Genomic DNA, 15,646 nt, shown 5'->3' with positions numbered 1-15,646 from the left:
TAGAATATTAAAACTAATCATATTGTCTTTATCATTTAAGAATAATTTAATTAATTTAACTCTAATGTAATTTGATCTTGATTGGAGTGTAGATGGGAAAATTGATCAATTCTTATGTCTTTAACAGCTTCTATGCCCTTTAATTCATACAATCATTGCGCTTCACATTGCAAGGAAATAAATGGGATCAAGATATCAATGTCTGGGAGAGGAAAGATTGAAAGACTGTGGACGTCCTGAGCATACTTCTCAATGTCTGTCATTTTGAGTCTAAAACATAACCAAAGAGCAAGAAAATATTGTCAGAAGTGGGATTTGAACTCACGCCTCTTTATAGAGACCAGAATTCCCATTAACTAGAAGAGTAAAATCTTGAGTCTGGCGCCTTAGACCGCTCGGCCATCCTGACAAGCACATCAGTATGTCCAAACCTGCTGCCTATTAGGGTTTATCATTTTACTATTTATATTTTTGATTGTGATTTTGACAAATAATTTGGACTTGTTGAAAAAGGGGTCATTAAATCAAGATCTTAGATTAATGCATTTCCTCTAAAAGCTGTTTCTTAAATAACATTATTTAGGAAAAATGGCTCAAGCTAAAGTGTTATCCTTCCAAATTACTGCTGCCACCCTTTACTAAGGTCTTCATCCTAGCAGAACAGATTAGTTTGTCTTAGAAGTAAATTGTATATCACGTTATATGTAAAGTCTAAGAGCCTTAAAATACTTTCAATGCTAATTATTCTTCTGTTTTATGTTTAGATTACTGAACACTAAAAGAATGTTGTGCAAACAATATTTATTCTTCAAAGGAAGAGATGTACAAGAACACGAGGACATGCACTGAAACTGGAGGGAGGTAGACTTAGAGGAAATTTGAAGAAAAATTACTTCACAGAAAGGGTAGTTGATAAATAGAAAAGCCTCCCATCCGATGTTGTTGAAGCTAAATGGTGAAACAATTTAAACATGCTTGGGATAGGCATAAGAATATCCTTAAGAGAAATGTAAGGAGCAAATAGGGTTGAAGTTGCCAAAAGGATACATGAAAAGGAGCAGACTACGTGGGCCAAGTGGTTCTTATCTGCCATCAAATTCTGTTTCTATGTAATATATTATTTCAAAAGCCAATTTCTACATTAACTGAACTTTAGAATTTTAAAACTAATCATAGTGTCTTTATCATTTAAGAATAATTTAATTAATTTAACTCTAATGTAATTTGATCTTGATTGGAATGTAGATGGGAAAATTGATCAATTCTTAGGTGTTTAACAGTTTCTATGCCCTTTTATTCATTCAATCATTGCACTTCACATGGCTTAGAAATAAATGGGATCAAGATATCAATGTCTGGGAGCGGAAAAATTGAAAGACTGTGGATGTCCAGAGCATACTTTTCAATGTCGGTCATTTTGAGTCTAAAACATAACCAAACAGCATGAAAATATTGTCAGAAGTGGGATTTGAACCCATGCCTCTTTACAGAGACCAGAATTCCCATTAACTGGAAGAGTAGAATCTTGAGTCTGGCGCCTTAGACCACCTGGCCATTCTGACAAGAACATCAGTATGTTCAAACCTGCTGCCTGTTAGGGTTTATCATTTTACTATTTATATTTTTGATTGTGATTTTGACACATAATTTGGACTTGTTGGAAAAGGGGTCATTAAATCCAGATCTTATATTAATGCATTTCAGCTAAAAGTTGTTCCTTAAATAATATTATTTAGGAAAAATGGCTCAAGCTAAAGTGTTATCCTTCAAAATCACTGTTGCCACCCTTTACTAAGGTCTTCATCCTAGCAGAACAGATTAGTTTGTCTTAGAAGTAAATTGTATATCACGTTATATGTAAAGTCTAAGAGCCTTAAAATACTTTCGATGCCAATTATTCTTGTGTTTTATGTTTAGATTACTGAATACTAAAAGAATGTTGTGCAAACGATACTTATTCTTCATAGGAAGAGATGTACAAGAACACGAGGACATGCACTGAAACTGGAGGGAGGTAGACTTAGAGGAAATTTGAAGAAAAATTACTTCACAGAAGGGTAGTTGATAAATAGAAAAGCCTCCCATCCGATGTTGTTGAAGCTAAATGGTGAAACAATTTAAACACGCTTGGGATAGGCATAAGAATATCCTTAAGAGAAATGTAAGGAGCAAATAGGGTTGAAGTTGCCTGAAGGATACATGAAAAGGAGCAGACTACGTGGGCCAAGTGGTTCTTATCTACCATCAAATTCTGTTTCTATGTAATACATTATTTCAATAGAAAATTTCTACATGAACTGAACTTTTGAATTTTAAAACTAATCATAGTGTCTTTATCATTTAAGAATAATTTAATTAATTTAATCTCTAATGTATTTTGATCTTGATTGGAATGTAGATGGGAAAATCTATCTATTCTTAGGTCTTTAACAGTTTCTATGCCCTTTAATTCATTCAATCATTGCACTTCACATTGCTTAGAAATAAATGGGATCAATATATCAATGTCTGGGAGAGGAAAGATTGAAAGACTGTGGATGTCCTGAGCATACTTCTCAATGTCGGTCATTTTGAGTCTAAAACATAACCAAACAGCAAGAAAATATTGTCAGAAGAGGGATTTGAACCCACGCCTCTTTACAGAGACCAGAATTCCCATTAACTGGAAGAGTAGAATCTTGAGTCTGGCGCCTTAGTCTGCTCGGCCATCCTGACAACCACATCAGTATGTGCAAACCTGCTGCCTGTTAGGGTTTATCATTTTACTATTTATATTTTTGATTGTGATTTTGACAAATAATTTGGACTTGTTGAAAAAGAGGTCATAAAATCAAGATCTTAGATTAATGCATTTCCTCTAAAAGCTGTTTCCTAAATAACATTATTTAGGAAAAAGGGCTCAAGCTAAAGTGTTATCCTTCAAAATTACTGTTGCCACCCTTTACTAAGGTCTTCATCCTAGCAGAACAGATTAGTTTGTCTTAGAAGTAAATTGTATATCACATTATATGTAAAGTCTAAGAGCCTTAAAATACTTTCGATGCAAATTATTCTTGTGTTTTATGTTAATATTACTGAATACTAAAAGAATGTTGTGCAAACAATACTTATTCTTCATAGGAAGAGATGTGCAAGAACACGAGGACATGCACTGAAACTGGAGGGAGGTAGACTTAGAGGAAATTTGAAGAAAAATTACTTCACAGAAAGGGTAGTTGATAAATAGAAAAGCCTCCCATCCGATGTTATTGAAGCTAAATGGTGAAACAATTTAAACACTCATGGGATAGGCATAAGAATATCCTTAAGAGAAATGTATGGAGCAAATAGGGTTGAAGTTGCCTGAAGGATACATGAAAAGGAGCAGACTACGTGGGCCAAGTGGTTCTTATCTGCCATCAAATTCTGTTTCTATGAAATATATTATTTCAATAGCCAATTTCTACATTAACTGAACTTTAGAATTTTAAAACTAATCATATTGTCTTTATCATTTAAGAATAATTTAATTAATTTAACTCTAATGTAATTTGATCTTGATTGGAGTGTAGATGGGAAAATTGATCAATTCTTATGTCTTTAACAGCTTCTATGCCCTTTAATTCATACAATCATTGCGCTTCACATTGCAAGGAAATAAATGGGATCAAGATATCAATGTCTGGGAGAGGAAAGATTGAAAGACTGTGGACGTCCTGAGCATACTTCTCAATGTCTGTCATTTTGAGTCTAAAACATAACCAAAGAGCAAGAAAATATTGTCAGAAGTGGGATATGAACTCACGCGTCTTTATAGAGACCAGAATTCCCATTAACCAGAAGAGTAAAATCTTGAGTCTGGAGCCTTAGACCGCTCGGCCATCCTGACATGCACATCAGTATGTCCAAACCTGCTGCCTATTAGGGTTTATCATTTTACTATTTATATTTTTGATTGTGATTTTGACAAATAATTTGGACTTGTTGAAAAAGGGGTCATTAAATCAAGATCTTAGATTAATGCATTTCCTCTAAAAGCTGTTTCTTAAATAACATTATTTAGGAAAAATGGCTCAAGCTAAAGTGTTATCCTTCAAAATTACTGTTGCCACCCTTTACTAAGGTCTTCATCCTAGCAGAACAGATTAGTTTGTCTTAGAAGTAAATTGTATATCACGTTATATGTAAAGTCTAAGAGCCTTAAAATACTTTCAATGCTAATTATTCTTCTGTTTTATGTTTAGATTACTGAACACTAAAAGAATGTTGTGCAAACAATATTTATTCTTCAAAGGAAGAGATGTACAAGAACACGAGGACATGCACTGAAACTGGAGGGAGGTAGACTTAGAGGAAATTTGAAGAAAAATTACTTCACAGAAAGGGTAGTTGATAAATAGAAAAGCCTCCCATCCGATGTTGTTGAAGCTAAATGGTGAAACAATTTAAACATGCCTGGGATAGGCATAAGAATATCCTTAAGAGAAATGTAAGGAGCAAATAGGGTTGAAGTTGCCAAAAGTATACATGAAAAGGAGCAGACTACGTGGGCCAAGTGGTTCTTATCTGCCATCAAATTCTGTTTCTATGTAATATATTATTTCAAAAGCCAATTTCTACATTAACTGAACTTTAGAATTTTAAAACTAATCATAGTGTCTTTATCATTTAAGAATAATTTAATTAATTTAACTCTAATGTAATTTGATCTTGATTGGAATGTAGATGGGAAAATTGATCAATTCTTAGGTGTTTAACAGTTTCTATGCCCTTTTATTCATTCAATCATTGCACTTCACATGGCTTAGAAATAAATGGGATCAAGATATCAATGTCTGGGAGAGGAAAGATTGAAAGACTGTGGATGTCCAGAGCATACTTTTCAATGTCGGTCATTTTGAGTCTAAAACATAACCAAACAGCATGAAAATATTGTCAGAAGTGGGATTTGAACCCATGCCTCTTTACAGAGACCAGAATTCCCATTAACTGGAAGAGGAGAATCTTGAGTCTGGCGCCTTAGACCACCTGGTCATTCTGACAAGAACATCAGTATGTTCAAACCTGCTGCCTGTTAGGGTTTATCATTTTACTATTTATATTTTTGATTGTGATTTTGACACATAATTTGGACTTGTTGGAAAAGGGGTCATTAAATCCAGATCTTATATTAATGCATTTCCGCTAAAAGTTGTTCCTTAAATAACATTATTTAGGAAAAATGGCTCAAGCTAAAGTGTTATCCTTCAAAATCACTGTTGCCACCCTTTACTAAGGTCTTCATCCTAGCAGAACAGATTAGTTTGTCTTAGAAGTAAATTGTATATCATGTTATATGTAAAGTCTAAGAGCCTTAAAATACTTTCGATGCCAATTATTCTTGTGTTTTATGTTTAGATTACTGAATACTAAAAGAATGTTGTGCAAACGATACTTATTCTTCATAGGAAGAGATGTACAAGAACACGAGGACATGCACTGAAACTGGAGGGAGGTAGACTTAGAGGAAATTTGAAGAAAAATTACTTCACAGAAAGGGTAGTTGATAAATAGAAAAGCCTCCCATCCGATGTTGTTGAAGCTAAATGGTGAAACAATTTAAACATGCCTGGGATAGGCATAAGAATATCCTTAAGAGAAATGTAAGGAGCAAATAGGGTTGAAGTTGCCAAAAGTATACTTGAAAAGGAGCAGACTACTTGGGCCAAGTGGTTCTTATCTGCCATCAAATTCTGTTTCTATGTAATATATTATTTCAAAAGCCAATTTCTACATTAACTGAACTTTAGAATTTTAAAACTAATCATAGTGTCTTTATCATTTAAGAATAATTTAATTAATTTAACTCTAATGTAATTTGATCTTGATTGGAATGTAGATGGGAAAATTGATCAATTCTTAGGTGTTTAACAGTTTCTATGCCCTTTTATTCATTCAATCATTGCACTTCACATGGCTTAGAAATAAATGGGATCAAGATATCAATGTCTGGGAGAGGAAAGATTGAAAGACTGTGGATGTCCAGAGCATACTTTTCAATGTCGGTCATTTTGAGTCTAAAACATAACCAAACAGCATGAAAATATTGTCAGAAGTGGGATTTGAACCCATGCCTCTTTACAGAGACCAGAATTCCCATTAACTGGAAGAGGAGAATCTTGAGTCTGGCGCCATAGACCACCTGGCCATTCTGACAAGAACATCAGTATGTTCAAACCTGCTGCCTGTTAGGGTTTATCATTTTACTATTTATATTGTTGATTGTGATTTTGACACATAATTTGGACTTGTTGGAAAAGGGGTCATTAAATCCAGATCTTATATTAATGCATTTCCGCTAAAAGTTGTTCCTTAAATAACATTATTTAGGAAAAATGGCTCAAGCTAAAGTGTTATCCTTCAAAATCACTGTTGCCACCCTTTACTAAGGTCTTCATCCTAGCAGAACAGATTAGTTTGTCTTAGAAGTAAATTGTATATCACGTTATATGTAAAGTCTAAGAGCCTTAAAATACTTTCGATGCCAATTATTCTTGTGTTTTATGTTTAGATTACTGAATACTAAAAGAATGTTGTGCAAACGATACTTATTCTTCATAGGAAGAGATGTACAAGAACACGAGGACATGCACTGAAACTGGAGGGAGGTAGACTTAGATGAAATTTGAAGAAAAATTACTTCACAGAAGGGTAGTTGATAAATAGAAAAGCCTCCCATCCGATGTTGTTGAAGCTAAATGGTGAAACAATTTAAACACGCTTGGGATAGGCATAAGAATATCCTTAAGAGAAATGTAAGGAGCAAATAGGGTTGAAGTTGCCTGAAGGATACATGAAAAGGAGCAGACTACGTGGGCCAAGTGGTTCTTATCTACCATCAAATTCTGTTTCTATGTAATACATTATTTCAATAGAAAATTTCTACATGAACTGAACTTTTGAATTTTAAAACTAATCATAGTGTCTTTATCATTTAAGAATAATTTAATTAATTTAATCTCTAATGTATTTTGATCTTGATTGGAATGTAGATGGGATAATCTATCTATTCTTAGGTCTTTAACAGTTTCTATGCCCTTTAATTCATTCAATCATTGCACTTCACATTGCTTAGAAATAAATGGGATCAATATATCAATGTCTGGGAGAGGAAAGATTGAAAGACTGTGGATGTCCTGAGCATACTTCTCAATGTCGGTCATTTTGAGTCTAAAACATAACCAAACAGCAAGAAAATATTGTCAGAAGAGGGATTTGAACCCACGCCTCTTTACAGAGACCAGAATTCCCATTAACTGGAAGAGTAGAATCTTGAGTCTGGCGCCTTAGTCTGCTCGGCCATCCTGACAACCACATCAGTATGTGCAAACCTGCTGCCTGTTAGGGTTTATCATTTTACTATTTATATTTTTGATTGTGATTTTGACAAATAATTTGGACTTGTTGAAAAAGAGGTCATAAAATCAAGATCTTAGATTAATGCATTTCCTCTAAAAGCTGTTTCCTAAATAACATTATTTAGGAAAAAGGGCTCAAGCTAAAGTGTTATCCTTCAAAATTACTGTTGCCACCCTTTACTAAGGTCTTCATCCTAGCAGAACAGATTAGTTTGTCTTAGAAGTAAATTGTATATCACATTATATGTAAAGTCTAAGAGCCTTAAAATACTTTCGATGCAAATTATTCTTGTGTTTTATGTTAATATTACTGAATACTAAAAGAATGTTGTGCAAACAATACTTATTCTTCATAGGAAGAGATGTGCAAGAACACGAGGACATGCACTGAAACTGGAGGGAGGTAGACTTAGAGGAAATTTGAAGAAAAATTACTTCACAGAAAGGGTAGTTGATAAATAGAAAAGCCTCCCATCCGATGTTATTGAAGCTAAATGGTGAAACAATTTAAACACTCATGGGATAGGCATAAGAATATCCTTAAGAGAAATGTATGGAGCAAATAGGGTTGAAGTTGCCTGAAGGATACATGAAAAGGAGCAGACTACGTGGGCCAAGTGGTTCTTATCTGCCATCAAATTCTGTTTCTATGAAATATATTATTTCAATAGCCAATTTCTACATTAACTGAACTTTAGAATTTTAAAACTAATCATATTGTCTTAATCATTTAAGAATAATTTAATTAATTTAACTCTAATGTAATTTGATCTTGATTGGAGTGTAGATGGGAAAATTGATCAATTCTTTTGTCTTTAACAGCTTCTATGCCCTTTAATTCATACAATCATTGCGCTTCACATTGCAAGGAAATAAATGGGATCAAGATATCAATGTCTGGGAGAGGAAAGATTGAAAGACTGTGGACGTCCTGAGCATACTTCTCAATGTCTGTCATTTTGAGTCTAAAACATAACCAAAGAGCAAGAAAATATTGTCAGAAGTGGGATTTGAACTCACGCCTCTTTATAGAGACCAGAATTCCCATTAACCAGAAGAGTAAAATCTTGAGTCTGGAGCCTTAGACCGCTCGGCCATCCTGACAAGCACATCAGTATGTCCAAACCTGCTGCCTATTAGGGTTTATCATTTTACTATTTATATTTTTGATTGTGATTTTGACAAATAATTTGGACTTGTTGAAAAAGGGGTCATTAAATCAAGATCTTAGATTAATGCATTTCCTCTAAAAGCTGTTTCTTAAATAACATTATTTAGGAAAAATGGCTCAAGCTAAAGTGTTATCCTTCAAAATTACTGTTGCCACCCTTTACTAAGGTCTTCATCCTAGCAGAACAGATTAGTTTGTCTTAGAAGTAAATTGTATATCACGTTATATGTAAAGTCTAAGAGCCTTAAAATACTTTCAATGCTAATTATTCTTCTGTTTTATGTTTAGATTACTGAACACTAAAAGAATGTTGTGCAAACAATATTTATTCTTCAAAGGAAGAGATGTACAAGAACACGAGGACATGCACTGAAACTGGAGGGAGGTAGACTTAGAGGAAATTTGAAGAAAAATTACTTCACAGAAAGGGTAGTTGATAAATAGAAAAGCCTCCCATCCGATGTTGTTGAAGCTAAATGGTGAAACAATTTAAACATGCCTGGGATAGGCATAAGAATATCCTTAAGAGAAATGTAAGGAGCAAATAGGGTTGAAGTTGCCAAAAGTATACATGAAAAGGAGCAGACTACGTGGGCCAAGTGGTTCTTATCTGCCATCAAATTCTGTTTCTATGTAATATATTATTTCAAAAGCCAATTTCTACATTAACTGAACTTTAGAATTTTAAAACTAATCATAGTGTCTTTATCATTTAAGAATAATTTAATTAATTTAACTCTAATGTAATTTGATCTTGATTGGAATGTAGATGGGAAAATTGATCAATTCTTAGGTGTTTAACAGTTTCTATGCCCTTTTATTCATTCAATCATTGCACTTCACATGGCTTAGAAATAAATGGGATCAAGATATCAATGTCTGGGAGAGGAAAGATTGAAAGACTGTGGATGTCCAGAGCATACTTTTCAATGTCGGTCATTTTGAGTCTAAAACATAACCAAACAGCATGAAAATATTGTCAGAAGTGGGATTTGAACCCATACCTCTTTACAGAGACCAGAATTCCCATTAACTGGAAGAGGAGAATCTTGAGTCTGGCGCCTTAGACCACCTGGCCATTCTGACAAGAACATCAGTATGTTCAAACCTGCTGCCTGTTAGGGTTTATCATTTTACTATTTATATTTTTGATTGTGATTTTGACACATAATTTGGACTTGTTGGAAAAGGGGTCATTAAATCCAGATCTTATATTAATGCATTTCCGCTAAAAGTTGTTCCTTAAATAACATTATTTAGGAAAAATGGCTCAAGCTAAAGTGTTATCCTTCAAAATCACTGTTGCCACCCTTTACTAAGGTCTTCATCCTAGCAGAACAGATTAGTTTGTCTTAGAAGTAAATTGTATATCACGTTATATGTAAAGTCTAAGAGCCTTAAAATACTTTCGATGCCAATTATTCTTGTGTTTTATGTTTAGATTACTGAATACTAAAAGAATGTTGTGCAATTGATACTTATTCTTCATAGGAAGAGATGTACAAGAACACGAGGACATGCACTGAAACTGGAGGGAGGTAGACTTAGAGGAAATTTGAAGAAAAATTACTTCACAGAAGGGTAGTTGATAAATAGAAAAGCCTCCCATCCGATGTTGTTGAAGCTAAATGGTGAAACAATTTAAACACGCTTGGGATAGGCATAAGAATATCCTTAAGAGAAATGTAAGGAGCAAATAGGGTTGAAGTTGCCTGAAGGATACATGAAAAGGAGCAGACTACGTGGGCCAAGTGGTTCTTATCTACCATCAAATTCTGTTTCTATGTAATACATTATTTCAATAGAAAATTTCTACATGAACTGAACTTTTGAATTTTAAAACTAATCATATTGTCTTTATCATTTAAGAATAATTTAATTAATTTAATCTCTAATGTATTTTGATCTTGATTGGAATGTAGATGGGAAAATCTATCTATTCTTAGGTCTTTAACAGTTTCTATGCCCTTTAATTCATTCAATCATTGCACTTCACATTGCTTAGAAATAAATGGGATCAAGATATCAATGTCTGGGAGAGGAAAGATTGAAAGACTGTGGATGTCTTGAGCATACTTCTCAATGTCGGTCATTTTGAGTCTAAAACATAACCAAACAGCAAGAAAATATTGTCAGAAGAGGGATTTGAACCCACGCCTCTTTACAGAGACCAGAATTCCCATTAACTGGAAGAGTAGAATCTTGAGTCTGGCGCCTTAGTCTGCTCGGCCATCCTGACAACCACATCAGTATGTGCAAACCTGCTGCCTGTTAGGGTTTATCATTTTACTATTTATATTTTTGATTGTGATTTTGACAAATAATTTGGACTTGTTGAAAAAGAGGTCATAAAATCAAGATCTTAGATTAATGCATTTCCTCTAAAAGCTGTTTCCTAAATAACATTATTTAGGAAAAAGGGCTCAAGCTAAAGTGTTATCCTTCAAAATTACTGTTGCCACCCTTTACTAAGGTCTTCATCCTAGCTGAACAGATTAGTTTGTCTTAGAAGTAAATTGTATATCACATTATATGTAAAGTCTAAGAGCCTTAAAATACTTTCGATGCAAATTATTCTTGTGTTTTATGTTAATATTACTGAATACTAAAAGAATGTTGTGCAAACAATACTTATTCTTCATAGGAAGAGATGTGCAAGAACACGAGGACATGCACTGAAACTGGAGGGAGGTAGACTTAGAGGAAATTTGAAGAAAAATTACTTCACAGAAAGGGTAGTTGATAAATAGAAAAGCCTCCCATCCGATGTTATTGAAGCTAAATGGTGAAACAATTTAAACACTCATGGGATAGGCATAAGAATATCCTTAAGAGAAATGTATGGAGCTAATAGGGTTGAAGTTGCCTGAAGGATACATGAAAAGGAGCAGACTACGTGGGCCAAGTGGTTCTTATCTGCCATCAAATTCTGTTTCTATGAAATATATTATTTCAATAGCCAATTTCTACATTAACTGAACTTTAGAATTTTAAAACTAATCATATTGTCTTAATCATTTAAGAATAATTTAATTAATTTAACTCTAATGTAATTTGATCTTGATTGGAGTGTAGATGGGAAAATTGATCAATTCTTTTGTCTTTAACAGCTTCTATGCCCTTTAATTCATACAATCATTGCGCTTCACATTGCAAGGAAATAAATGGGATCAAGATATCAATGTCTGGGAGAGGAAAGATTGAAAGACTGTGGACGTCCTGAGCATACTTCTCAATGTCTGTCATTTTGAGTCTAAAACATAACCAAAGAGCAAGAAAATATTGTCAGAAGTGGGATTTGAACTCACGCCTCTTTATAGAGACCAGAATTCCCATTAACCAGAAGAGTAAAATCTTGAGTCTGGAGCCTTAGACCGCTCGGCCATCCTGACAAGCACATCAGTATGTCCAAACCTGCTGCCTATTAGGGTTTATCATTTTACTATTTATATTTTTGATTGTGATTTTGACAAATAATTTGGACTTGTTGAAAAAGGGGTCATTAAATCAAGATCTTAGATTAATGCATTTCCTCTAAAAGCTGTTTCTTAAATAACATTATTTAGGAAAAATGGCTCAAGCTAAAGTGTTATCCTTCAAAATTACTGTTGCCACCCTTTACTAAGGTCTTCATCCTAGCAGAACAGATTAGTTTGTCTTAGAAGTAAATTGTATATCACGTTATATGTAAAGTCTAAGAGCCTTAAAATACTTTCAATGCTAATTATTCTTCTGTTTTATGTTTAGATTACTGAACACTAAAAGAATGTTGTGCAAACAATATTTATTCTTCAAAGGAAGAGATGTACAAGAACACGAGGACATGCACTGAAACTGGAGGGAGGTAGACTTAGAGGAAATTTGAAGAAAAATTACTTCACAGAAAGGGTAGTTGATAAATAGAAAAGCCTCCCATCCGATGTTGTTGAAGCTAAATGGTGAAACAATTTAAACATGCCTGGGATAGGCATAAGAATATCCTTAAGAGAAATGTAAGGAGCAAATAGGGTTGAAGTTGCCAAAAGTATACATGAAAAGGAGCAGACTACGTGGGCCAAGTGGTTCTTATCTGCCATCAAATTCTGTTTCTATGTAATATATTATTTCAAAAGCCAATTTCTACATTAACTGAACTTTAGAATTTTAAATCTAATCATAGTGTCTTTATCATTTAAGAATAATTTAATTAATTTAACTCTAATGTAATTTGATCTTGATTGGAATGTAGATGGGAAAATTGATCAATTCTTAGGTGTTTAACAGTTTCTATGCCCTTTTATTCATTCAATCATTGCACTTCACATGGCTTAGAAATAAATGGGATCAAGATATCAATGTCTGGGAGAGGAAAGATTGAAAGACTGTGGATGTCCAGAGCATACTTTTCAATGTCGGTCATTTTGAGTCTAAAACATAACCAAACAGCATGAAAATATTGTCAGAAGTGGGATTTGAACCCATACCTCTTTACAGAGACCAGAATTCCCATTAACTGGAAGAGGAGAATCTTGAGTCTGGCGCCTTAGACCACCTGGCCATTCTGACAAGAACATCAGTATGTTCAAACCTGCTGCCTGTTAGGGTTTATCATTTTACTATTTATATTTTTGATTGTGATTTTGACACATAATTTGGACTTGTTGGAAAAGGGGTCATTAAATCCAGATCTTATATTAATGCATTTCCGCTAAAAGTTGTTCCTTAAATAACATTATTTAGGAAAAATGGCTCAAGCTAAAGTGTTATCCTTCAAAATCACTGTTGCCACCCTTTACTAAGGTCTTCATCCTAGCAGAACAGATTAGTTTGTCTTAGAAGTAAATTGTATATCACGTTATATGTAAAGTCTAAGAGCCTTAAAATACTTTCGATGCCAATTATTCTTGTGTTTTATGTTTAGATTACTGAATACTAAAAGAATGTTGTGCAATTGATACTTATTCTTCATAGGAAGAGATGTACAAGAACACGAGGACATGCACTGAAACTGGAGGGAGGTAGACTTAGAGGAAATTTGAAGAAAAATTACTTCACAGAAGGGTAGTTGATAAATAGAAAAGCCTCCCATCCGATGTTGTTGAAGCTAAATGGTGAAACAATTTAAACACGCTTGGGATAGGCATAAGAATATCCTTAAGAGAAATGTAAGGAGCAAATAGGGTTGAAGTTGCCTGAAGGATACATGAAAAGGAGCAGACTACGTGGGCCAAGTGGTTCTTATCTACCATCAAATTCTGTTTCTATGTAATACATTATTTCAATAGAAAATTTCTACATGAACTGAACTTTTGAATTTTAAAACTAATCATATTGTCTTTATCATTTAAGAATAATTTAATTAATTTAATCTCTAATGTATTTTGATCTTGATTGGAATGTAGATGGGAAAATCTATCTATTCTTAGGTCTTTAACAGTTTCTATGCCCTTTAATTCATTCAATCATTGCACTTCACATTGCTTAGAAATAAATGGGATCAAGATATCAATGTCTGGGAGAGGAAAGATTGAAAGACTGTGGATGTCTTGAGCATACTTCTCAATGTCGGTCATTTTGAGTCTAAAACATAACCAAACAGCAAGAAAATATTGTCAGAAGAGGGATTTGAACCCACGCCTCTTTACAGAGACCAGAATTCCCATTAACTGGAAGAGTAGAATCTTGAGTCTGGCGCCTTAGTCCGCTTGGCCATCCTGACAACCACATCAGTATGTCCAAACCTGCTGCCTGTTAGTGTTTATCATTTTACTATTTATATTTTTGATTGTGATTTTGACAAATAATTTGGACTTGTTGAAAAAGAGGTCATAAAATCAAGATCTTAGATTAATGCATTTCCTCTAAAAGCTGTTTCCTAAATAACATTATTTAGGAAAAAGGGCTCAAGCTAAAGTGTTATCCTTCAAAATTACTGTTGCCACCCTTTACTAAGGTCTTCATCCTAGCAGAACAGATTAGTTTGTCTTAGAAGTAAATTGTATATCACATTATATGTAAAGTCTAAGAGCCTTAAAATACTTTCGATGCAAATTATTCTTGTGTTTTATGTTAATATTACTGAATACTAAAAGAATGTTGTGCAAACAATACTTATTCTTCATAGGAAGAGATGTGCAAGAACACGAGGACATGCACTGAAACTGGAGGGAGGTAGACTTAGAGGAAATTTGAAGAAAAATTACTTCACAGAAAGGGTAGTTGATAAATTGAAAAGCCTCCCATCCGATGTTATTGAAGCTAAATGGTGAAACAATTTAAACACTCATGGGATAGGCATAAGAATATCCTTAAGAGAAATGTATGGAGCAAATAGGGTTGAAGTTGCCTGAAGGATACATGAAAAGGAGCAGACTACGTGGGCCAAGTGGTTCTTATCTGCCATCAAATTCTGTTTCTATGAAATATATTATTTCAATAGCCAATTTCTACATTAACTGAACTTTAGAATTTTAAAACTAATCATATTGTCTTTATCATTTAAGAATAATTTAATTAATTTAACTCTAATGTAATTTGATCTTGATTGGAGTGTAGATGGGAAAATTGATCAATTCTTATGTCTTTAACAGCTTCTATGCCCTTTAATTCATACAATCATTGCGCTTCACATTGCAAGGAAATAAATGGGATCAAGATATCAATGTCTGGGAGAGGAAAGATTGAAAGACTGTGGACGTCCTGAGCATACTTCTCAATGTCGGTCATTTTGAGTCTAAAACATAACCAAACAGCAAGAAAATATTGTCAGAAGAGGGATTTGAACCCACGCCTCTTTACAGAGACCAAAATTCCCATTAACTGGAAGAGTAGAATCTTGAGTCTGGCGCCTTAGTCCGCTCGGCCATCCTGACAACCACATCAGTATGTCCAAACCTGCTGCCTGTTAGGGTTTATCATTTTACTATTTATATTTTTGATTGTGATTTTGACAAATAATTTGGACTTGTTGAAAAAGAGGTCATAAAATCAAGATCTTAGATTAATGCATTTCCTCTAAAAGCTGTTTCCTAAATAACATTATTTAGGAAAAAGGGCTCAAGCTAAAGTGTTATCCTTCAAAATTACTGTTGCCACCCTTTACTAAGGTCTTCATCCTAGC

At 33.9% G+C, this 15,646-nt stretch overlaps 3 non-coding genes across 3 annotated transcripts; all 3 read right to left on the bottom strand.

The window, feature by feature from the left end:
- Positions 1-300: 300 nt before the first annotated feature.
- Positions 301-409, bottom strand: TRNAL-CAA (transfer RNA leucine (anticodon CAA)). Its single transcript has 2 exons — positions 372-409; positions 301-346 (listed from the first exon to the last, which is right to left on the bottom strand). It is a non-coding gene; the product is annotated as a tRNA-Leu (tRNA).
- Positions 410-8,371: 7,962 nt separating this feature from the next.
- TRNAL-CAA (transfer RNA leucine (anticodon CAA)) lies at positions 8,372-8,480 on the bottom strand. Its single transcript has 2 exons — positions 8,443-8,480; positions 8,372-8,417 (listed from the first exon to the last, which is right to left on the bottom strand). It is a non-coding gene; the product is annotated as a tRNA-Leu (tRNA).
- Positions 8,481-11,830: 3,350 nt separating this feature from the next.
- Positions 11,831-11,939, bottom strand: TRNAL-CAA (transfer RNA leucine (anticodon CAA)). Its single transcript has 2 exons — positions 11,902-11,939; positions 11,831-11,876 (listed from the first exon to the last, which is right to left on the bottom strand). It is a non-coding gene; the product is annotated as a tRNA-Leu (tRNA).
- Between the last annotated feature and the right edge of the window lie 3,707 nt (positions 11,940-15,646).

This window comes from Taudactylus pleione, unplaced genomic scaffold (assembly GCF_031769625.1).
Source record: "Taudactylus pleione unplaced genomic scaffold, aTauple2 ptg000612l, whole genome shotgun sequence".
NCBI lineage: Eukaryota > Metazoa > Chordata > Amphibia > Anura > Myobatrachidae > Taudactylus > Taudactylus pleione.
Note: the sequence above shows the minus strand (reverse complement) of the source record. Positions and strands in the feature narration are given on the sequence as shown.